Raw genomic sequence first — 25,807 nt, 5'->3', positions numbered from 1 at the left:
AAAAGGCACACACCAGAATAACTGGCTCAGACAGAAGGGGAGAGCCTAGTTTCCTTCTTTTTGAAACACAGCTTACTCCATCCCTCCCATCACTTTGTGTGTTTTCCCAAATTAGATCAAATCCTGCCAGCAAAAATGATGGGAGGAGATCGACTAACTTTTATCCATTTATGAACCAAGAAGTTTGCCTCAGGGTCTCAGGAACAAGCTGTTCCCCAAGACTGACTCCCTAATTGTTCCTGTTGTTTCTGCAAACCCTCCTTTGCCTCCGTGGCTCTCCCTGTGACCTGTGACACTTGCCAGTGGTTTGGAGCAGAGACCCAACTGCTCATTCCTGCCCTCTCCAACAGCTTCCTCCTACAGACACATCTACTTTGCTAATTACTCTGGAGTAGGAAGTTCCCTGAGTGAATTACTTTCACCTTTTTGCTGCTCCCTCAACCCTCAGAAGCTGATAGTCCTTGCCATGCAGCAGTTTTCCCCTTTACAATTATATTCTCTTTGCAGGGAAGGAAGAAAGCACTGGGAGGTGTTTTTGCATACTAGCTGCTCACCGGCAGCTTCTTGGCCACTGTTGATTGTAGCCAGCAAATGATAATGCCTGGGAAAACCAGTGTCACCCCTCTGAGATCTCTCCTTCTACACCAACCAAGACAAACTTTTCTCTCCTTCCCTGGCTGTGACCATAGAGGATCTGAGGGATGCAGAGCAGCCTTCCCAGCTTTGGGAAAGTCAACTTTTTCTCTGACCAGTGGTAACAAGCACCACAGGAGACAATAGCTCCCCAGACTATGAACAGGAAGCCATTCATGGTATTTTACCTCTGCTCACCAAGAAACCTTTTGATTTGCAGGCAGGAGCCCACAGCACAGCCAGGAGGTCACCACCAGCTTAGTCAGAGAAACTTCTTGCTTCAGACTCCAAGAAGAGCATGAAACACAGTGAGACACATGCCTTGAGTCTCACAGGCTTGGTCAGGTCACTGTATGGAACAAATCAGCCTGAAGTAACACAGGCCGCATTGAAGATCTGCAAGTCATTACCCATAATGACTATTCAGAAAGGGAGCTGGCAGCAAAACCCTCTTCCCTCTCCTCCAGTGTAAATCTCTCCCCCTCCCGTTTTCTTCACTCCCCGGTTCTTTCAAGCAACAAAGAGTATCTGAGGACTGTTTCCCTCCTGTTGTGAGTCACCAGAAATCAGCTTAGGAGCAAGGCACAGTGGAGCCACAAAGAAAGGCTGGCAGGATGCAGGGAGCAGAGAGACCTGGTCCCATTCAGCTATGCCCATCCTCCTCCTCTTGTGGAAGCATGCACCTGATTGGGATGGGAAAGCATGCAGGCAAATACACGGGAAGATAGAGCCCAGGAGGGCATCTCTGTTCTGCCTTACTGACACAAGCAAGAGAGAAGGGGAGCACTCCCAAGAGTAAAAACATTTCCCTTCACCCAAGAAAGCAATGCATAGTGTAACATCCAAGGTCTTGCAATTACTTTCTGGTTTGAAAACATCTTAGACCCCTCCCTCTCCTTTTCCCAGGTGGGAAGTATTCACTTGCTGACATCTGCACCACCACCACCCTAATCATTCCTTGCATTTGCAAAAGCAAATATATTCCTTTTCTTTACCATTAAAGCAGGAACATGGATGAATGCATTTTGAAATCTTTACTTCCATTGTAGTGCTATATACACAAGGATATGCAAGAATAAAAGCAGCACACAGCTTGGGGGAGCAGAAATTTTGGCTGGGGGTGATGCAGCGTACAGAAAAGCCTGTAGAAATGTTTGACTGTACCTTTGACTGAGAGAATGAAGAACTCTTCTCTGGGGCTTGTTAGAACTGTAACTGTCTAATTTAGAAGAGCAGGATAGGATGAATATTTTATGAGGGTTTTTCCACAGGGCTGTTAACATTTAGCAAACAAAAGACATCCGTGATTCATTTTCCTTCTCACAGGGAGCAAATGAGTTAACAGATGTAACAAGGGAATTAAAAAGGGATGCACCCAGCACTGAGAACAGCTGTTTGCTTTAACAGGTACTTGGAAAACTGTGAGCACTGAGGTTCATGCAGCACCTATAGGATGAGGTGAGTCTAGGGTAGAGCTTGCAAACTGATTCAAACTTGTTTTCTGCCCTAGGGTCCATGGGTAAGTGCTGCTGGTTGTAGGCCTAGGACTTATGTGTCTAAACACCTTTGACAATCTATGGCTGTGCTCCCTTTCTGTAAAAAGCTGAAGGAAATCTGCTATCTGTCTCCTGATCTAGTTAGAAGGTAACTCTTGGGCTGTGGTCAGCATGGCTCAGCTAGTCATGACCTGACTCCAGCTACTTCCCCAGGTGCTTGTCCTGTAGAGGAAGCATGAGACTGTGTTTCAGGGAGGGCTCTGACCACACTGAGAGAGGGAACACAGCCCTGTCCACAACAGCTGCAGTCTCTGCGGGGTTGTGGGGCACGGGATTAGCACCAGTGGGGATGCAAAGAGGCACTGCCTCTCCCATCTCCTGCTGCAGTGAATCAGCCTCTCTGCAGCACATCCCATCATCCTTGTGGTAGGTTAGTTGGGCAAAGAAATGCTTCCTTTCCACAGGAAGGTGTGCTGCTCCTGAGCAGGCAGCCTTGGGCACCTTGCCCCATCCTGCCAACTCCACCAGCCTACGTAGGTGTCCTGAAATTAGCCCAAACCTTTGAATAGGTTGGTCCACCCTGGGCCTGTTCCTGCTGCATTGTTAATGAATGACTGAGCATGACATGCTCTGTCTCGCTCCTGGCTGCTCAGCTGCCTTGTACAGAGCCTGCAGACAGCCTGCTTAGGCTTTTTCATAATGTATGCTCCAGAAGATGCTCTCCATCAGCTTCAGTTTACAATGCACAGATTACCAAAAATCCAGCTCAACGTACCCCTAGAGATTATTTCTTTTACAAATATACAAGCACCCCCTCCCCCCACACACTTCTTCTGTAAACACATAGATGTGCATATAGTACAACACAGTGCCATAAAAATAATACTAACACTGGCACGTAGCCAGCTCCATCACTGGACTGATGATGAGCGTTTCAAGCCTCACCTTTGCTAAGCTATGTCATGCAAGGTCTGTCTCCAGGAGAATGTGCCCATTGCTGTAGTACTCAGACATTTACAAAACTAAGTAGGAGCCAGATACACTAAAGAGTTCTAAGGGACTGAATGTTGGTTTTTTCCTAGTCCTCCTTCTACATTTTGCCTCCTTGTTCAGAAGTCCATGTCTAGCAAGAGCTGCAAAACCTGTTCTTGCAGTCTTCTCTAGGGAACCATATCAAAGCAGAATAGCAAGATGATGACCAGATATACTGGTGCAACCCTAATCCTTTCCAATCTCTAGGCTTCCCCTCCCTCCCACTAAATCTGACCACAGCTCTCTGCTGTGGGGCCAATACTGCTTAGCCCTATTTTAATCCTATTTTGGAAATCTGTTACTACTGGTTCTAAAACATACACTGGGGACTAAACACAAATTGCAGGCAGGATGAAGCTTTTTGAATCAGTAGCAGGAGACATAATGCAGAGTCTAGGTCTAAAGCAAGGCAAGTTCCTCTTTTGATTGCACTCTTTGTCCCTGGAGTGCACTTCGTATTTCAGCAGGGCTCACACACCTGTCTGTGCTGGCCTCTGCTTTGGTTTTCTCCTGGAGAAAGTTGAATATTCAGGCTTGATTCCTGTTCTGACATGATTCTCTGCAGTGATTTTCTGCAGGCAGCTCACTTCTGATGCTGAAGGTTCAAGGCCGGGCTCCTTCCATGCCTGAAGTCCTAAAGTCATGGCAGAAGTGTCATCATATCATGTCATAACACCACTGTCTTCCAACTGCCACCCCCTTCAACCAGTCTCCCGGATGCCTATAGCTGAAAGCCATGACAATGCTAACTTGCCACTTAACCGTCCTAAACTTTCTTGGAGCTCTGTCTTCAGAGAGCATAATTATCCTGAACTTCCCCTCACCTACAGCCATCTCCTTTTGGCACTTTCTCTGTCCTCCCTGAACAGAAAACTCAGCCCAGAAAGAGATTTTAGTTAAGTTCTGGAGTATAATAGTGGGAGAGCTTGGGCCCTTGTCATCCCTTATGCTGGTCCCAACCATACTTCTGTCTATGCATGACCTCCTCTACCTCCTCACAACTTTAGGAAACCAAAAACAGGCAGGAAAGTTTTCTTGGCTCCTTCCTAAGGGAATCTGATATCACGTGGAGTAGATATGCAGGCAAAGGACTACCAGAAGTCATAATGATGGTGATCTGCTCACACAAAGCGCAGATGAAGAGCGTGCCACATCTCAGCCAGCTGCCTGGCACACTCCTACAGAAAATGCACAGGTAGCTTCCAAGGCTTTGTGCTCAGATTGCACTGGTGGAAGGCATGCAGCCTGCTTCTACATCCAGCAAAAGCAAAAGATGGGAAAGCACCATGAGTCTCAGGTTCAGACTTTCTCAGAAATGTATTAGGTTAGTGACTGAGGGACAAAGGGGAAGAGGACCCAATACGCGCCACAGAAATGCACAAAGAAAAACTCTGGAACATTGATTCATTTTGTGGCTTTGAACCAAATACAAATCTTTTTGTTTCTCAACTGACCCATCTATGAAGGGGGAACAAAAATGTTAAGACTGATGATTTTATTTGGTGGAAAAAGCAGCTACACATGTCACAGAAAGGCAGTGTTTGTACTAACATTTGCACTGATATTTGTACTGACAGTAGAATGTATTATTACAAACTAATTGTCAGGAAGCTGGATGGCATGTGCTGGAATAAATTAGGAGGCTTCAAAAGTAGTATTCCAACAAGACCTCACACAAAAGACTAAATGACAAACAATACCAATGTACTGAAGGCAAAGGTGAGTGGCTTTGTTTGGGTTGGAACACGTTCATCCTTTTTTCGGAGATATACCAAGAAAGAAATTGCTACCATATTCCAGCTTCTGTTCCAGTTCTTTTTATAGAGTGATATTCTTTTATTATTTGTCCTTGGGACATCACCATTGTTGAAAACATTATTGAGTGACTCTCGTGAAAATGAGAGAGCATCAAGATTTGTTAAGGACAGGCCTAATGGAGTGCTGAGCTCTTCTTTCTAAAGCCAGCTCTGCTGAAGCAACTCACTTCTGACTCACAAGATGTATCATACACTGGTGATAACTTACCCTCAGCTCCAGGTTTCCCTGTCATGATTTACCACTCTCCCTAGTATTCTGTGGTTGAATTTTCAAGGCCACTGATGCATAAACAGCTTCTTTAGCCCTGAACTTCCCTGGAGTACAGTCTGCTGTTTACTTAGATATACAAAGAGATATAAATATATATGTATTTATATACATATATAAGCATATGTATAAATATGTATATGTGCAGCATGTTCTTTTACCAAAGTTCTCCCACATTAGTTAATTAAGTGTATGGCACAATTAATTAAATCATTGTTTGGAAATTCCAGTAGCATTAGATTAATGATTACAGCAGGAGCTTAGCCAGACAAACAATTTCAGAAACTTCTCTCCATGGCTTTGTCATTCTGGGAAACAGGGGTTTTTTTCAAAAAAAAAATTACAGAACAGATGGCTCATGTGAAATACTTGAAATTCCACCAAATCAGAGCTGATAAAAACAGATAGCTTTGCTGAACCTGGTGGGTGCTAGGTAACTTGCAGTGGAAATAAATTGTGTGTGAGGCTGACACTGCTAGTGGTTGTTGCTGTGGTTTTTTGCTGTATCCCTTGTTTGTATGATTTTTAATTAAGCTTAGGCATTTGCCCTATACTGCACTGTGCTGGATACAAGACAGAGCACAGGAGTCTTTCTACTTCATTGCACTAACAGAAGCTCACTAACCATCACAAGCTTCCTTACCTGTTCTGTGATCAAACAGCACAAGGTGACACTCACTGCAAGCGCTTTTGTAAAAGGGGGTGCCCTACCAGTTCCTGTGGCTGAAAAAGGGAGCAGAGCACAATATATCCCTCTGAAACTTGGACTGTGCAGGATTTAGATGAAGAGGGAGGAATTTTCTCTAAGGACCTTCTTTCAGTGAAAAAAAGAGACAGGTCTGGGTCAAGACTGACGTTTTATTGACTTTCTTTCTCTTAACTAGCATTTTCCTGGGAAATTTTAACAGTCTAGTCTCTACATTTTCAGTCTAAAATGAACTTTCGGAACCTCTGAAAGCCAAAATAGAGGGAAAACATTTCCATTTCACATTTCACAACAACAATTTCAAACTCTCTAAAAATCTACACTTTATGAAGAGAAAAAAAAAAAAGAAAGAAAGAGCAAAAGAAAATCAGAACTTTTGTTTCTGTGTTAAACTGGTGTGAAGCTATGGGATTTTCTTTTTGGTTTGAATTCCAAATTTGAAATTAACTTTAAAGACATGTACCTGTCACAGTCCCCTTTTTATATTCAATTCATTCACCCATGCTGGGCTGGTATCAACAAGAACAGATACATTATTGGTGGAAAGTCAATGTGATTAGTTTCTACTTTTGCAGAGTTCAAGAAGTTGTGCTTCTAGGGAATATTTGTCACTTAGAAACATCCCACAAAGACACCAAGCAGCCAACAAACAGCAAACTGTCCTAGACTGGGAATCAGTGCCAGAGCAGTTATACTGTCTGCCTGAATTACATGTTAACTTCTGATCTTTGATCTAGTAAATGTAAATCTCATCAGTAGGGGTACCTTAAATGCTTGTAGGTCTGAGCACTTGCAGGCACCTACATACAAACTTTAAATGTCCATATCCAAACATGCAAACTGGCATCTCCAAAGGAGAAAATTCAGAACAACCAAGCGTTTGTTGATGGCTCATTCTCTAGGCATTCTTTAATCATAACATACACTACATGTGTGCATTTCCTCTCCCTAAGTACCTATGTCAATCTCTGCTTTCAGAGTTCCTCCACAAAGTCCTGTTTACTTCTATGCTGTAGAAGGAGTCCTGAAGGACAGACAAAGTATCCTCACTAAGAAGGAAGCTAAGCCTGTCACCCAGCTCTTACCAAGTAACACCTGAGTAACCTGGAGGTGAGTTCTCATGGGAAAAGAATACATATTTAGATAAATCCCTTCTAGAGGGATACAGTATGGAAATGTTCTGATCTGCCCAGTTGCTAAGGGAATCAATGAAGAAATGGGCAGAGGCAGGTTTGCAATTGTGCCATGCTGCAGGAACATAACATTTCCTTTTGCTCTGAAGAAATAATATAAATGGGATAGCCAAGGAGCTTTCCTAGCCAGGATTTTACTCAACAAAATGTTTCCAAATGGAAAACAAGCACATCCACTGGGTAGCAGTAGGTATCATAGAGGTTTCCACTGTCAGTCCCTTGCCAAAACCACATGAAATGTCCTTTCCCTCAGTAGATGGTGGCATGCAGACAACTCTTCAGAGACTCTGAATTGCACAAAATATGCAGGAATTCCCTTTCACCCTGGCACTGCAGAAGGAAGGCACTAGATGAGTAAAGGTCTTCACAAATGCTTCTCAAAGGTCTGAAGACATCTTCAGGACAGCAGGGCTATTTTTTTGCCAGTTTACCAGGGATGAGGATTAAGAATAACTAGGTCGGGGGATTTTGCTGTTGCCAAAGAGCCTGGCCAGAGGAGCTGGGAAGTACACCAATTTAATGATGGATCTAGAGGCTGTCAGAGGGTAAGTACAGAAAACATTAATACTGTTCAAGGCCTCCTCTTTACAGAAGACTTGAGTTAGCAAAATCAGCTGCTGCCAGGGCACTGTCTGAGCAGATGAGTATGCTGCTGGACACATATGTTGAGTGAAGGCTGCTGGGATACTCTACACAAAATTCCACAATTTGTGTTTTCTTGCTGGGACATCTGGCCAAACCACTAAAGGTGAGAATTGCCCTTGTATTATTAAAAAGTCTGCCAATTCCAGAAAGATCTGTAAAAAATGGTGGTTCTCTTCCTTGACTGCTCATGGACTATTTTTACAGAGCAGTTCTTCAATGCAGAAGGACACATTACTTCTTCCGGATCATATGTATATGATTGGGTCCACTTTCCTTGTGCTTCTTTCTTAGGGAGTGACCCTCAATGAATTCCAAATTAATATATTATTTGGTTTCATTTTGTTTTGCTTTGTTATATTTTACCCAAGTGGTCTCCACTGGGGGTTGAAAGATAAACTGGTAGATCTGTCTTGTATTATCAACCTTTGGAATGTATCTATCTCATTGTTTCAGCTCTCCTCCTTCATATTCACTATTCACTATTCACTATTCACTATTCACACTATTCAGCAGTGAAATGTGTAAACACACATTCTTTTAAAACTGTTTTAACCCTTTCATATCATGCAAGACCTCAGAGAAAAAGGAAAGAACTCCCTACTCTCTCCTGCTTTAATTACTTACTTTTAGTATTAATTACTAGTGTGTTAGGCCCAGTGCAGAGACATGGCAGGATACAGCCTTTGCCTTTTATAGCTATTTTCAGTCAAAGAGTAGGAAACAGGAATTTAGAGCCAGGTCCAGGTTGAAGAATTGAGATCTCAAAACTCTGCACATCACTCCTGATTGCAATGCTAAGAAGCAATAGGTTCCATCCATACCTAAATTGAAGAGCAATTTAGAAAATTAAAGCTCTGAACACTTTTGTGCCAATATCTATTTCACAGAGGAAGCCTTCAGCTATTACACACCTGATTCAGACATTTCAGTTTGATGTCAAATGTTTAATGGCCTGAACTCTGGCCCATGGGTCTGAGAACTGGCTGCTTTGTTGACTTCACTTGGGTATGTAGGTGTCCCTCAGTTCTCAAAACCAATTTTTTAATGGTTTCTTCCAGTTAGATTCTGTAAGGAAAAGGAATTTAATGCAGAGCTCATGAGTCCAGCCTGGAGATGTTTTGACAGCCGGGTCATAGGCTTGGGACTTTCTCCTCTGAACACATGCATCATTTTATGCTCACAGGAGGAGGAATAACTGTGCTTCCCAGAGCTGGACTTGCCTCTGCTAGTTCCAACCAAAGAGGGGAAGGAGAGAGCTGGCTTTTTAAAATGTAATTAATACTAATGGAAAATAAATAGATACATATGTTTCCTTTGGCCCATGATGGCCTTTTCTGAGAATGTTTGTTCATACTTTGGTGCAACAAGCAGAGGGTGGTTTTCTAGTGAGCAATCACCTCAAGCTAGACGCTGGGAGGGGAGGGAAAGGAGAGGAGCCAGATGTCCTTAGCAGAGGGCTGAGCACCAACAAGATCAGAGCCCATCCTTGGTAAAGCCTGTAATACAAGAGACCTCTCAGCACAGTCCCATACATCCCAGGCCCTGTCCAACCATCTGCATCTTAATTCAAAAGTTTGCACGGAACCGGCTCTACCCCTGCCACCCAGCTGAGCTGAACTGGAACTGGGCCACCAGTAGGGTCTGGGTTTGATTAACCTTCTCACTCATGCAGTGTCAACCAGCTTAATTTTTTTATTATTGCTGTGAGAGAGAAAAATTAAAGAAGGAGCTGCCTGGCATGGTGCGGCCTGCAGCTGTTTCATCTGTATTTCAGAGAGCGAGAGCGGAAGTGTGGAGAGACTTGGCTAAAATGGAAAATGTTAAGGGGGGATCGGGTACATAAAACACAGCTGCTACTGGGCAAGGGTCTGACTCCTGGTCCAGAAGTCTGGATTGCAATACCCTCTCGGAAGCTTGGAAATAACATCTGTATTGATTGATGTTTGTCCTTTTCCTTTTAGCCAAATCCTGTTTCCAGCTGCTTGGATGTTTTGACAGAGCCTGAAATTCAGCCTTTCTTTCTGTGCTCTCTTTGCCACCATTTTCAATGTACTTTCTTCTTGACACAAGCAAAGCCCACCAACAACCCACCAAGATCACAGCCTCTTGCCCTTGATCCTCTTGTACCGAGGTGTTGCACATGGGAGCAAACCCCCTCTGTTCTACACAGTATTTCTCCCTGCACTGAAAAGGACAGACTCCGTTTAGATTGCCCTGGACTTGACACTGCATCACCATAGGGAGCTGAAAGTCTAAAGTTATTGTAAAATAAGAGTCATTATTGTGTCCTCTGGTTTATGCTGATATACATCTAGCTTATAGCAGCCAGTTGTGCCAGCCACACAAAACAGTTTTGCAAGAAGGGCTGATGCAGGTCCTCAGAAGACTCTTCGTAATGTTGATGGAGCTGTCCCAGAGCCCAGGCTTGGTGAGTGATGTAATCTTTCACCTCCAAGTTCAACCTGGAATATTGCTTTCAGGGCTATAACTTTGGCATCTTTTATGTGCTTGAAATTCCAGAATGATGAAAATAAGGAAAAGAAATAAACAGCTACATATATGTTAAAAGGAAAAAAAAAAAAAAAAAAAAAAAAGACAGAGAGAAAAAAAAGGATTAAAAAGGCAATATTATGATTCCTACACTGAGTCTTGTTTCCTAAGTAATTGCAAGAAATGAAAAAGGGCCAGTTTCCCAGGTGAACACTGCAGAAGTGTACACGGACTTTATTAGTTTCCCAGAGGTTTAAGCAGAGCTTGACATTTCACATTTCACTGAACATTACACTCATACAATGGGTTGGGTAGTATATCTTTGAGCCAAAAGTTCTCAAACAAGGGCGTCTAACTCTCTGAAGCCAAATCCCTGTTTGGGCACCTAAAATTTCTGAACACCCACAGCTTTTTCTGATTTTGATTACATTTGTTTGTGCTCAGCACTTCTGAAAAATCCCTCCAATTTTATTTAGGTGCCTGTTGGCAGGGATTTCTACACTTCAAAGAGGAAAAAAATAGAGAGAGGAAGAAAATGGAAAATAAGCAGTATTCTTAACTTGAGATGACTTACAACAGGGGTTCAAATTCAACTTCAGGATCCTTTACTGGCCTAACCCAAACCATTCTGAATTATTTTGGCTTCCCTACTGCTCTAAACGATGTTGAATAACTTAGGCTAGCTATGCCAAATTACGAACATTTCTAAAATGTATTTTTTTGCATAGGCTTACTCTGTTGATATCTGTTTGTTAACTTAAGGACCACAACTGGAACATTTTGCCCCAGGACCTTACCCATTGCACTCCAAGCAAAAATATGACCAAGAATGGGGAACATTGTTCTCTCAAATAATTTCTCCTGCTAGTACCGAAGACCAATTCCCAGCACAATCTGCATACAGGACAGCAGATAGCAGGCAGAACCAGAAACCCTTTACAGAAGGGCTTGTGCCATACCTTTTGGTACCTGCATGAAGAGCAACAGGCAACAAAATTGGTTTAGTGTGGGTCTAAGAATTATATCCAAAGGCAGCTTTTTGGAAGAGAGGCCAGATCAAGATAAGAAAAACAGCAGGAAGTTTTCCAGTGCCCAGCAAGGGGTGTCCCAAGGAGCAAAGCTGCTGGGACAGGTCATCATGGGTCAGTCATAAATGAGGTAAGACATTCTTTCTCATTCTAGTTTCTATGTCTCAGTTCCTCATCTTCTGCCATTTTCACTCAATCCCTAGTCTTCCTTCAGGCAAATTTCCATTGGTTTTGCCAAAGGAAGTACTGAGTAACAGCTGAGTCAGGTTCTGAAGACTTGAATGTGTGAGCTTATAGACAGCATACTGCAGAAATGGACTCCACTGAGTGATGGCTTTGGGACCTAGGGAAAGGAAAACCCCAGCTGCAGGTGCACCCCTTTCCCCTCAAAATCAAAGGACTTTTAAATCTCTCATAATATTTAGTTTAATTCTTTTCAAGGGGGAGGGGGGAAGCTGAGCATCAGATTATGTAACTTTAAAAAATGTGTTTCTACTTAAAAGTTAATCAGCATCTCCCACATCAGACAGTAAACGTGGTGCTGTTGAGCAGGATTATTCCTGATCTCTGCTTTGTCTCAGTTGTGGATTAAAATGTGTAATGTTATCCTGTTTAATGTTTTAACCGTATGGGCTGCAATTTCATGGACAATTATATGACAGGGGAAGTGCTAAGCAAGTCAGTCACAACACAAAAAAAAAATTATTTCCCTAAAAGCTACACTGAAACCTTTGCCAATGGTAACAGGGGTCAGTCTCATCACCTCTCTCTTTTACAAAACTCTTTTTTTTCATTCTTCCTTTACACCTTTACTAAGGCACTTTTTTGCCCAGTGGTGCAGGGAAGACTAGAACTGGGATTTGTCCCTGCAGACTGGGTGCTCAGCACCAGATGCACACAGCTGCGCATATGAAACCATTCTCAACACATCAAGATAACAACTATATCCCACTCCACAGGCCTAGCCAATGCTGTCAATTTGAATCAGCTAGTGGATTGTTCTTTTTCCTATTTGGTATATCTTGCATTCACACTGCAATGAGGTTGAACACTGAGGAAAGACTAAGATGAATGTTTAGCTTGGTGTCAAGAAACAGTCTTGTACAGAGCATATGGATGGGTTCTCTCAGCCCCTTGCATGTACAAGAATAGAATAGAATAGAACAGAACAGAACAGAACAGAATAATTTCAGTTGGAAGGGACCTAAAACGATCATCTAGTCTAACTGCCTGACAGGCAGTGAACAATACTGTTGGTGTATTACCCAGTGCAGTCCTAAAGGACACTGCAAAGCCAAAATCTGTCCTGTGATGAACTTATTTTCAGCCTCAAATTGAAACTTCTATTTCTCTATCAGTGGCCTGCTCTGAGCAACTTTGGTATATTGTGCAAAGCTGGGCTCATTTAGTGTTGGTATCAAGATGAAACATTACTAAACTCTGCATACAGATGCTTTCCCAGCATAACTTGATTCTTTTTATCCAAACTTTCACCAAAGGTGTAATGATGTTTGTTTCCTGTCATATCTCACAGTGAAATTTGCTGTGCAGTCTTTCAAATGACTTGCAGCTCATCCCACTCATCGTGGCATTTCACCTGTGATGTATACCTAGTAGCTAGATCTAACTAGTATTTAAAATACTTTGCAACGAATTATATGAAAGTTGGAGTTACACAAGGGCTAAAATCTGACGTCTTCACTCAGACAAAACTGACATACAAGCCAATAGGAATTTGGCTTAAGAAAGGAATTCAGAATCTGACTCAACAGTAAATTATTTTAATAACACTAATACTACATTAATACAGTTCATGCAGAATACAGACTGAATTAGCATTTTATTAGAAAGAGTCAGAAGATTTGTATAAGCAATTAGATTAAAAGTTTTCATCCTAAATGGGAAATATACTGAGCTACACTCTTGTTTTCAATATATACATATATATTTGTGCTATTGAAGATAAGAAGCATTTGAACTTTGTTCTGGCACCTGCAAACTCACAAAGCAATGCAGATAAAATAGCATGTATGCTGGCTAGTGTTTGAGTTCCTGGTGATTCACTGCGATCAAGGCCAGGAAGACTGAGTTGTCCTGAAAAAAGGGGAAAGATGCAATGGTAGCAAGTGAAAAAAATAATCAATTATTTCATATGTACCAAAGCACACAGCTAATCAAGTCCTGGACTTTGTTGTCCAAGCTGGCTGTTTCCTAATGTCCTGGTTTAGAGATCTAATAGGAACCCTCTGTATGTTTTAATGTTACCAAATAAATGTAAATACAATTGCATTAAGTATAATCCATGGTGTGCTGTATTTGAGCCTATGAGTTCCACGTGGCTATAGGAATCTGGTTTATTCACTATAAAATACTAACAGTCTATGGATCATCTTTGTTTCCTTATTGTTTTTCTGGGTGCAATGTATATAATTTCACATTTGGATGGATTTCAAAACAAAAGTGAATAAAAACACAGCATGAATGTAGTTTATGTGACTTCCTAGTGAATGTGTTCTTAAGCAAATGTACATAATCCTCATCTATAATTTGGAAACAAGTTAAGTACCTGTGAAATTAAAAATATTATGATGTAATTTTTTCATTTTGGTAAGAGAAACTGGTGTTCTCTACATGGACCAGTCAGAGGAAATGTGAGTTTCTAAAGACACAGGGAAGATGATGGCATTTTAATTAGGTTATAACCAAAAACAAGACTGCAGAGATTTTAGTGACTAGACTATAAGAATGATCTGCCCATAAGCTCCACAAAGGGAAGCTCTTATTTGGGTGCAGAGACAAAATTTGATGAGAGGCCAGGGGAAACAGCTCTGCTCCTAGGGAAGATGCACAATAGGATATTGCTCAAGTTTCTGCACAGCATGTGTTCCCACTGAGTGAGGCATGAGGACTTGCACACCACATTTGCCACATCTCACCAGCACAATTTTGGAGATGGCTGAGCTGTTCTCTGGTGCGTGGTGTTTAAGTAGTTCAATGGTTACTGTCCAGAGCTGGTCCCAAATCCTTGGCTCCTCACCAAAAGTACCTATGTGCTAGGAAGGAAAGACTGGCCAGCAAAAACAGAAGCCATCTGCACAACTGGAACCTATCACATACAGCTGGGCAGTTATTTTTCTGATGGTCACAGAAAACTGAAGTCAAGGTAGGGCAAAACATCTTTGCTCTCAGGTTACAATTAGGACTTTCTATCCACGTCTCAGGCTATTGAAGAACATTTCATGCATAAAAGGGACTTTTAACTACACAGAAGCTTTTGCAAAGGAGGGTTTTAGGGACTTTTAGCTACACAGAAGCTTTTGCAAAGGAGGGTTTTAGGGACTTTTAGCTACACAGATGCTTTTGCAAAGGAGGATTTCAAAGAAAAGGAAGGTTAAATCAAGCCAACCAACTCTATTCAGTGTTACTAGAAAAGGGAGATGATATCGCAAGCCAGAAACCCTGCTAATGGCATTTATACCAGAACACAGGCTTCTGGGCATGTGGCTGTAGGGAGGTGCTGAAGTCTTTGCTGGAATAGCTAAGCACCCTGTGAGCTGGAAATTGTACCAGCATCTAATCTTCACATCTTCAAATTCTTGGCAACATAGGATCCATGACAATTAACTGATAATTATGAGGAACTCACCACAAAAGTCTGTCTTGCAAGAGCAGGCAGAATATGCTGATTTTTTAGTTTGCATAGATTTTGTAGTTTGCATAGATATCAATGTGGGATGTGAGTCTTACATAGATAGGTCTCATTCTGAACTGAGCTTGCAGCTTGCATGCCTTTCTAGAACAGGCAGAAGTTATAGGTAAAATTCAGGAATCACTGCATACAGTGCACACAGCCAGTTTAAAGAGGGGGGAAAAAAAAAAAGAAGGTGGAGAGAAACTTCATAAATTGTCTTTCAATATGTGGCAAGTTGTTATAAAGAGGTGGATGGTGACTCTTTTACTATACCAACTGATGAAAAGATGAGGGGAAAAAATTCCCAATTTACAGCAAAGAAAATTTGGGTTGGAAATTAATAGCATAACTGTAATGGGAACAAGAAATTTAGGAGGACATATACTCTTTTTCACTGAAGCCTTTTGAGGCTTGACTGCTGTCTGTACAATATGTTCTGCATATACTTATGCCTCATTGGGGCTGGTAAAATAGCATTTTCTTAAGACCCCTTTCTGTTACACAATACTGCAATCTCCAGTATTTTACAGAAAATAAATACCTGTGACTATGTGGGTATCTAAACTGAGGTCTTGATTTGGCCCAAAAAATACCAGACAGAAAGCAGTAATTGTGAAGATTAAGTCCAGAACAAAACCTCCCAGGAGTTAAGATTAATTCAGATATGGGACTTTGATTCCACAGGTATTTTGGCTGGCTAGGAAATTAGGTCATTAACTATCATTATCATTTTAAAAGTTGTTTATGGAAGCTCCCTAGGTGCTTTCCAGGGATTCAGCAACTCCTGCACATTGCTTAGAATAGCTGACATGCTGGGATGCAGTCTTCCCAAAGTCTGCGGAGGTCTAGCTCTGTGGATTTGACTATAACCACGTTCTGAGTAACGATAGTTCAAAAAATGGGAAATTAAGAATTCTTACAGCCTCCCCCATCCTAGTAACAGACTGGGAGAATGACTTAGGACTTAACTCCCTACTCTCCACAAGCCCATGACATTTCAGCTTTTCGGAGTGTTGGCTGGGAAGGAGGCAAAGCCATGCTTAGGTTCACCCCACCAGTAGATGCATTTCAGCAAACATTAAAATCCAAAGGGAAGGGAAAGAACTCGCCCTGGGTATGAAAATCCCAGATGTGAGAGCCAGCCTTGGTGTCAGGTAGAATTTGCCTTACCTTTTACACACTTCCCATAATTGCTCTTACCACATCAGATAATTACCTGGTCCTCCTGTGTTTCAGCTAGTTGTGGGAAGGGCTGCCAAAAGCTTGGAGGTTATCTTTGCTTAAGCATCCAAGTATTAAAAGGCTTAGCCAAAGCTTATCTCAGATTCTGGAGGCTTCTATGCTGGCCTCTCCATCACCTTCCTTTGCAGGATCCAAAGCCTTTTCTCTCCTCTGTCAAAGGTGGCCACTGACTTCGAGGAAATCCAGATATATTCTATCCTTACATTACCCAATTATTTTCAAAACACTGCTGATTACAGTAGCAGTACTATTGCTAGAGATGGGCTTTACCTCTTCATGTGAGGCCTGAATTGAGCCTTCCTGTAGATGTAGAACCTGATTTTGGTTTGATTTAAATGGATTACATAGCAGTACCTCAGCAGCATTCACATCTATATCTGAACTCTGCAACAGTTCAGAGCTGTTCATTTCTGGCTCTATCCTCAACACTTGTGTTCCTGCACCAGCCACTGAATCATACAGTCTTTATTTTTCACCGTCTCTATCTTCTCGGTTAACTGATAAAATAGTCAAAATGGAACTTTACTAAATTTCCTGGCTTGAAACCATTTTTCAGGTGAGAATGCACCAGGCACTTATCTTCATCAACTAACAGTTTTGGAATTGTTTAAGAAGAAAAATGCAGCTGCCCGAGGATAGTGGGAGGTGAGCCAAAGTGAGCTGAGTTTAGGTGGGAAAAAGAAATTATCAGCAGGGTACCAGAAAGCAGAGGCACGTCCAAATTTGTTTCTGGGCCTTCAGTCCTGCCATCCTTCCTGCATGAAATTTAGTATTGTGAAGTCCAAAGAAGAGTTACAGAGCTGTAATTCCTCCGATCACTGCAAATATCTCCTGTTTTGAAACTGTTGCAGGTTCCGCTTCTCGGTAATACATTCCTTGTGTAGCAGCATGAATCCATAGAAATACACAGAAACAAAGCTGGATTCCTTAAAACGTTCAAATAATATTAGTCTGAAAGTACTAGAGAAGAAGTTAAAATACTTGTTAGGGTGGGTTTGTTTGTTGGGTTTCCTTTTTCTTCTTTTGTTTTTTTTTCCCTCCCTGGACTTCTTATGCTTCCTTTTCAATGTTATCTTAAGCTTTCAGGTTCCCTTTCCCAATCCTCTTCTTGGAAAATGGGCTGTCGTTTCTAAGCCATCTCCCCAACGATCAGTGGTTTAGAAATGTTTGTTTTTCAAATACCTTAATTGTATGGTCTACCCAGAAGTGATCAGCGCTGAAAATTATATTTCAGAGCTAAAAACAACCAGATGGAAAGAGAACAGCCAGCCATTTGAAAAAGTCTAAAAAACCTTTCTGAGCTCCCCATGTGGTTTGGTTGATCACTGGTTAATTTCATAATGATTTCTCTTGCAGATGGGTGAAAATAATCTGGGTTTATATTTATCTATCAGAAGAAAGAGCCAGGCTTTCAAAGATGACTCAGACATATCAATATCAGACAGGCTGTGGAGCTGGTACAAAATGCAGCTACTCCTGGCTTCAGGGAAACATAAAACCCTTTTCAGAGGCAAAGTTTTTCTTTGTAACACACTCACACTGGAATCTTGGTTTTCATTAGCACTCACTCATCCTGTTTGAAGACAGAGGTTCCTTGCACCTTGCTTTTGCTCTCAGGTGGATTGAATTACTTGCTTTTTTAATTCAGAGAGAAATGGAACAGCACACAGTGTCATAGGAATTATAAATTATATTAGGAAGACACATTCTGTGCCATCTACTGTATTCACATAGACTTTATAATGAAAGATATATAATGAAACCCTGTCCAGTGCCAGATTCATCCTCAGGAATCTTTTTCGCTGGCCTGGGTGACTGTTCTTTCCTCTTGAAGCCCTTCCGAAGGACAATTTATGCCCCACTTTACTCAAGCAGAGTTTTACTTCACTGTCACAACTGGCCTGTGAGATCCCTGGACAATTCAACAAGGTGATGGAGGGCAGGTAGACAAAGTGGTCCTGCCATCATCCAAAATCATCCATATTCTTTTGTGGTTGAGAGTGGGACATGTCTTCCAGAAAACAGTGCTGATGGCAGGAAATAACCTTGATGATCTGATACCAGTTCCTTCTGCTCTGGACAGTCAAAGGTATTTGTTCATTCTTGTGTCTTAGCGTGGCTGCACTACGGGAGAGAAAGAAGCTTCAGGGCCCAGCACCTTAATCAGGAATCCAAACAAAACTCACACTGTGGAAACACTCAGGTGCAGCAAGAGGCAGTGAAGTCAGGAGAGGGGATGAAGGGCAACAAAGAGTCTCTGGGACTGCCAGTCGTTGCAGATGCTTGTATAGGAGGTTCGTCTGCAGTTGAGACCCTGTTGGCCACCAGAACAGGTTATTTCCATGCCCTGAGCTTGGAGAAATCACTCAGAAAACACAGCTCTTGAAAGCTCCCTGCACTGGACCTCAGAGTGGGCTTCTTCTCAGAAGCCTTCAAAACTATATGCTTTCCATAACTAGCTGAGACAATCTAAAATGTATTGGGGTCATTGAATAAACAGGCCACAGAATTAAATGACAACTGCAGAATGGTTTAAAGACAAATAATTGTATTAATATCCCTTGCCTGTAGAAAAGAAGCCATGGCCATAAAGCACTGGAAGAGGAATGTAAGCTTTACAGATTTGCTTGGGAAGGGGATACAGAGAAATTTTGTAAATACTCCTTTTTCTATTCAGCCTGGTAAGATATCTAGAAATGTACGGTGCATGGATCTGAGCATGTTTACATTGGTTTGATACCCCTAGAGCTTCACAGCTGCTGTCAATGAGCCCTGGTGCAAGCAAGACTTAACTCAGACATTTGATTTTACATGTGTTGCCTGAGAGAAGACAGGCAACTTGTACTTCAAAAAAACAAAAATAAATAAATCAACTACAAAGACGTTGCCTCAAGCAGGAGCCTTCTTCAAGGCTTATGTTTAAAGGCACAAGTGAGCAACTGCAGAAATAAAATAGGCCCCCAAATACAGAGGCAACGCCCCACAGGGTTTCTTACCAGAAAGTGTCCTTCAGAGTCTGTGCAGCTGTTGGACAAATTCTGGTACCCTCACTTCAAAAGGAAGTTCTTGCCTGATTGAGAAGGTGGTTTGGAGGAGATGAGAACGGGCAAGCAGAGGGATCGGGGAGGAGAGAGCTCAAAAACCCCATAAGCCCTGTGAGACTCACTGATTTAAGTGCAAAGAGCAGGCTGTGGAGTGAGTGGATAGGACTGGTCAGAGAAGAGGAAGGGAGCTTGATGAGGCTGCTCACCACAATCCTGCTTACAGGCAGAGGGGAGAGTTTTGCTCCTCACCAAAGGGTTGGTGGAACACAAGGCAAATTAAATCTCACTTGACAGGAGACATCGTCCACAAGATGTGTAAGTTAGGAAAGAAGGGAAAAAGTTTGTTGAAAAATCATAGATTCATTCAGCTTGAGATCTAAAGACAGTATCACCATGCTTTCCTAGGTATCAGGCACCACCACATTTCATCTGCTGTCTCTTTCATTGGGCCATCAAGGACCTTGTCTTCACCCTTTAAAATTTTTCTTTGCTTTTTATGCCTCTGTGTGATATTAAGGTGTAGAGGAATATACTAGCTATCTCCCTGGCTGCTGCAAATTAATAGGTGAGAGAGAAATTCTGCAGTCTAAAGGAGAGGGAATAGTCTTAATCAAGACTGCCCTGAGAGATGTAGTTGAAATGAGCTGCTGCACAGCTGCTATGAATCAAGGCTCTCCCAGGTCTCAAAAGCTTGACAAATAGAACTAGGGAATAACAAGCTTTTTCTGTTTCATCACCAAACAAAATATTGCTGGAAAAAAACACATTTTATTTTGGACTCTGATATTTTTTTATTATTTTATTGAGAACAAAATCCTAAAATTAATTCTGGACCAAGGAAAAATATTAGGCTTTGTTTTGAAATGATTCCACACTTAAATCTATGAAACTTCTGTCTTTAAAAAGAGCAATTTTAAAATAAAACATAATTTCAAAACAAGAAATAAGGTATTTTTATTTGATGATGTCAAACCAATTTTTTTCATTAATTTCAAAAATATTCCCACTTCCTTTGACTGAAACTACTACCTAAATAAGAATCAAGTTCACAGATACCTTGCATTTACCTCTGCAAACCTTAGGCCTCCATGAATGTTTTCTCCATCACAGTTTACATCATTCTGCTGAAAAAAACAAGAGCAGTGGCACCATTTGCATAGAAAGCTCATCCCTGTATTAAGTCATGACTCTGCTTCTAATTAGCATGCCTTTCTACACTATTGTAACATTTATTGTATTCTTTCATTAAAATGTTCATAAACTAAACAGATTTTAAGATCCTTTTCCAGCCCATCTCCCTGCCTTAATTCAGGATCAATTCCAGCTGGTTTATCCCTTCAGATGTTTCTCTGATTTGTTCTTAAAGACCTCCAGTAATCCTCCCAGAGGAACAACACCCCATGCAATGCACTGGAGTGATTCACTACCTTCTGTTTAGAAAACATTTTTTCCTTATTCCTTTCCTGGATCCTCTCCTGTTAAGCCTTAACTTTGGTCTATCATGAGCATGGAGAAACAGAGCATCCATTTCCTTTCTGCAGCATCCTATTATGTACCACAGTCTAGGATAAATGACTTCTCTTTCTCCAGGTCATGTTTTCCAGACCTCCGTCATTATCATTTGCCTCTCAACTTCCTCCAGTCAATCTGCATCTTGTTTAACATCACAGGTCTAAAATTACCCATAGGACTTAGGGGAAAAGCCTCCAGCTAAGGCTTTATCAATGTTGAACTAAAGGAAAGGATTACTGCACATATTTTGCAGGCGACACTTGTGTTTATACATTCCCCCATGCTGTTTGTCTTTTTTCCAGTATTATGAAACTGTTGACTCATTTTCAGATTATGGTCCACTGTGACCCCAAATCCCCATTACCCAGAGAGCATTACCCACCCTGTATTTGGGAAAATGTTAATTACTGCCTAAGGAATGAACATTTGTACATATTCCTATAAAGGAGCACCTTTTTTTTTTTCAGATCTTGTCTCCAATTTGTCATAATCATACTATATTGTCCTCCTGCCATCCAGCATTTAAAATTACTCCCAGCTTGGTGTCATCTTCAGACTTAGTAACAAATCTCTGTATTCTATCATTCTGTCATTAATGAAAATATTGAATAGCACAGGAAGCAGGAACAAATGCCTGTAGAATTTTACTCCTATATCTTTCTATTTTGTCATGAACCATTGATAACTGCTTTCTGAGCACAATTTTCTCACATGTTCACTTGGCCACTATGACCCCTTCAGAGCCATCACATCAGAAAACAGTCCTCTTTTTCAAGGGTACCTCCAAAATTATTTCTTTGTTCCCATGTATACACTTTACTTGAATAGATTCAGTTTATCAAGCATCTTAATCACTACATCTCTACCTTTTTAATCAACATCTCATTTCATTTTCAAGAAAAAAATATCACCAGGACATGTCATGAGGGACTGAAATACTGGGTTTGTTCTCAACCAAGTTAAAATTAGGGTAAGATTCAGATTTTTACCTATTTTTCCATTGCTTCCTTGCATGGCAGGAATGTTTGTGTATGGGAGGATTGTTCTGTGCTTTTTTAAAAATAATAAAAATAAAAATAAAAATAAAAATAAAAATAAAAATAAAAATAAAAATAAAAATAAAAATAAAAATAAAAATAAAAAAAATAAAAATAAAAAATAAAAATAAAAAACCAGTGAACACTCCTGCTTTTTCTTTGCAGTTTTATCTGATCAAGCTATTGGATAACACAAGAAAATATTTGATTCCCACATCTCTTCTAGCTTCTTCAGAAAACCTTCATTTGTAAAAGTGCCCTAATTCATAAGTTTTTGTTGTACAGCTGTTTAATCAGCTTCCATTTAGTGTGGAATTTGTTGAAATTAGACAGGGGATTTGGTTTTGAAATAAGCATGTTGGGCAAATATAAAGTCCTTACAATGGTCCATTATCTTTCCAGAGTGACATTTGCTAACGAAACTTGTGATCTCACCAGAGAATGAAACTGTGTTGGTTCTACATGGTCCATTTCTATTAAACCATGTTGATTGACATTAAGTAGATTTGTTCTCTAATTTTTAATTATTTGACTCCTGGTTTTGTGGTTTTTTATTTTGCTTCAGGCTGGTGTCAAGCTGACTTACTATTAGTTGGGTCATCTTACTTGGCCTTTTTGAATATTGGCACAAAATTAGCTACTCTGATCTACTGGAATTTACTGGGTAGGCCAAGAGTTTTTCAAAACTAAAATGATTTCACTAGAGAACTCTTCAGACAACCTTTTTAGGACTCTTGGGTGCAAGTAACCCAGGCCTACTGATTTCAAAATGTTTATCCCTCACTGAAGTTGTTTAAAACCATGCTTAGCTACTAATGGACTGGAATCTGAGTTCGCTATTCTCATGTCATAGGAGTATAACATCCCACTTCTTTCTAAATGTAGAAACATTTTGAAAAAATGTTTGATTTTTTCCACATTGCTGCTAGCAAAAAATTTTACTACTCTGTTCTAACCATAGGCCTCTATCCCTGTGATGAATCAGACCTGATGTTGCAAAAATGCTGCAGGAGGGGAAAGGGAAAGGGAAAGGGAAAGGGAAAGGGAAAGGGAAAGGGAAAGGGAAAGGGAAAGGGAAAGGGAAAGGGAAAGGGAAAGGGAAAGGGAAAGGGAAAGGGAAAGGGAAAGGGAAAGGGAAAGGGAAAGGGAGGAAGAAGAAAAGAAAAGAAAAGAAAAGAAAAGAAAAGAAAAGAAAAGAAAAGAAAAGAAAAGAAAAGAAAAGAAAAGAAAAGAAAAGAAAAGAAAAGAAAAGAAAAGAAAAGAAAAGAAAAGAGAAAAGGAAAGGAAAGAAAAGGAAAGAAAAGAAAAGAAAAGAAAAGAAAAGAAAAGAAAAGAAAAGAAAAGAAAAGAAAAGAAAAGAAAAGAAAAGAAAAGAAAAGAAAAGAAAAGAAAAGAAAAGAAAGGAGATTGTTGTTTTGTTCAATAAGTAAAATTTACATCTACTTACCTTTTCTCCATTGCTGCTTGTCCTTTCATTGTATGTCTAAACAGAGAGAGGTGCTGGATCCACACTGTAAACACACCACCTGCCTAGAAAGTGACTTTTCCAACTCAGAGCATAAATGCAGTAACAGGGAGCAGTACTGTGCTACTGTTGCCTGCAAGTGCCTTTCATAAATAGATATACACAATCAGTAATATCCAAGATCCAGATAATTTGTGGATATAGCAGTTACTGTAGGGACTGAATTTCTCCTCTCTTCAGGCAACTTGACCTCATGAAGGCACTCAGCTCCCTTGTATCTTTCAGCAACTGAGCTGTTAGGACAAATGTTTTTTGTGGACAGATGTCTCTTTCCATGTTGCAAGATGCAGATCAAAACAGCTCTTCTCAGGGAGACTGCTCTGTGTTGACTTGTGTTTTCCTACTCTGACCGTTATAATCCAAACTTAAAGCCTTAGGCAAAAAGGACAATATGCTGAGGAGAACCAGAAAGCAGAGAAACTAAATTGACCTCTGCATATAAAGGACCTTGCAAGAACCTGATGGGTGTCACAATTTAGTGCTGGAAACTAAGTAAAAAAAGTTGTGAAACCAAGCTAAAAAAGATCTGCTGATGAATTTGCACAGTCAGACTAGCTCATGTAAAATTAGTAGCATCTGTCCATGGGCTATGTATGGCCATGGCAAACATGAAAGAGGTGTGTGCAGCCCTTTTGTTAGTCCGGAAAGGGTGGATGGCATTCACTGGTTTTACACACTCCCTAGTCTTGGGAGATACTTTACCCCCAGTGACTGTCACCCCGAATGCAAGCCATTCCTCAGCCTTTCCAAAGTTACACTAGCTGATGAGACTTTCTAGGGGCATGATGTTACTGAAAGCAGATCAGAATACAGTGTCTTGTATTCTTTGTATGCTTTGCATATCCCTATTACTCTTTTATATTCTGGATGTTCTTCTACCTCAGGAACAACTCCTGGTGATATCTCAGGGCAAACTGCCAAGCATTTTGTGCTGTCTGGGCACCATAGGCAGGGCTGGAGATTTTGTCCAAGAGCTGTTATTCTCTATGGGGAAAGGAAGAGGTCTCTCTGAATTTGGACTTCACATTAAAGCTGATGCTGAAGGCTCCCCTGGCTTTTTTCAGCCAGCCACACTGTTTTTGCAGGTGCAGAGTACTGAGCCCTTCAGGGTGGAAGGATAAACAGTCATGGCTTTGAGCAGGGGAGCCACTGCCTCATAGGGATGAAAGGGTTAAACCAAGCAAATTCCCACGGGGAGGAGGGAAAGAAAAAGGAAGCTGCATGCTGCGAAATTTTCTCTTGGTGTTTTATACATGAATAATGGGTCCCCCTGGGGTTAGCTCCTGGGTTCAGAGAAGGATGTTATCTCGTCTAGACACAGGATCTGAACATCCCCAAAGAGCTGGCGCCTGAATCTCACAGGAGACAACGTTTACCCCACTGACTCCCATGGGATGCATCCAAAAGATTTCTATTTCAGAAGCACCTGCAGGTAGATTAGAGGAGAAAGGGGATGTGGGAGTAAGAATTCAGACTGTCTTCTATGGGTGTCATTGCTTTTTAATGTAATATTTGAACTCTGGGATCTCTGCATGCAGGGAGCGTGAAGTTCTAGTAGCCTCCCAGATGCATAATAGAGGAAATACAACCAGGATGTCCTCTAGGGAGCCTGGTGCCAACTTCATATGAGATCAGTTCATGTTTTGGGTGACCTTGGGACAAACTTTAAGTGACTTTCAGACAGTTTATGATGTCAGGAGGACAGAATGCAACCCTCCATGGATCAGGTATGTCCTAGTGTTTCTCAGGATCACCTTTACTTAGTAGATAGCAAAACCAGGGACTAGGAACCCCTGTGTGTGATTTCAGACCTACACTGTTACCTAGGCAAGATCACTCCATGCAGCACTCTGTGCTTCTAATTACTAATTTTTAAATTTACGTGAACCTATAAATCAATTTATTTGAGCACTACTCACAACTGGAATTATTTCACTCTCTTTCTGCTCAGTCCACTTCAAAAAAAATGTACAGGAACAATTACTCTTGCAACTTCACAGATGCATTTGAGAGGATGACATTTAAGCAACATACCAGAAATATGGAAAAGAAAATGCAATATTCCCCTAGCTTTCTTACAGTAGTTTTCCTCCACCAACTTGGCTTAACAGAAAGACTCCTTGGTGCTGTGAGGCTCATAGAGTTAAAGGATTTTCCTTGTTCAGCCAGTCTTTAACACTGGCTTTGATCTTACTGTAACACTAGCATCCTGTATCTGTCCAGCTATACTTAGAAGAGAGTTACTCTGATTTTGGTGGATATTGAGTCCTCCTTTGTCTTGCCACCATCAAAGCTTCTTCGCAGATACTTGGTTGCTCCGTATACAAGAAGATGATTGGATATTTGAAGCAGAATTCTGATTAAATCAGCTAGGACCATGCAAGAAACATGTCATTCATGATTTGCTGAACAGAAGGAAATCTTGGTGGTTAGGTTTAGAGTATCCTG

Source organism: Falco peregrinus, chromosome 8 (assembly GCF_023634155.1).
Source record: "Falco peregrinus isolate bFalPer1 chromosome 8, bFalPer1.pri, whole genome shotgun sequence".
Classification (NCBI taxonomy): domain Eukaryota; kingdom Metazoa; phylum Chordata; class Aves; order Falconiformes; family Falconidae; genus Falco; species Falco peregrinus.
This window is presented reverse-complemented; position numbering follows the sequence as displayed.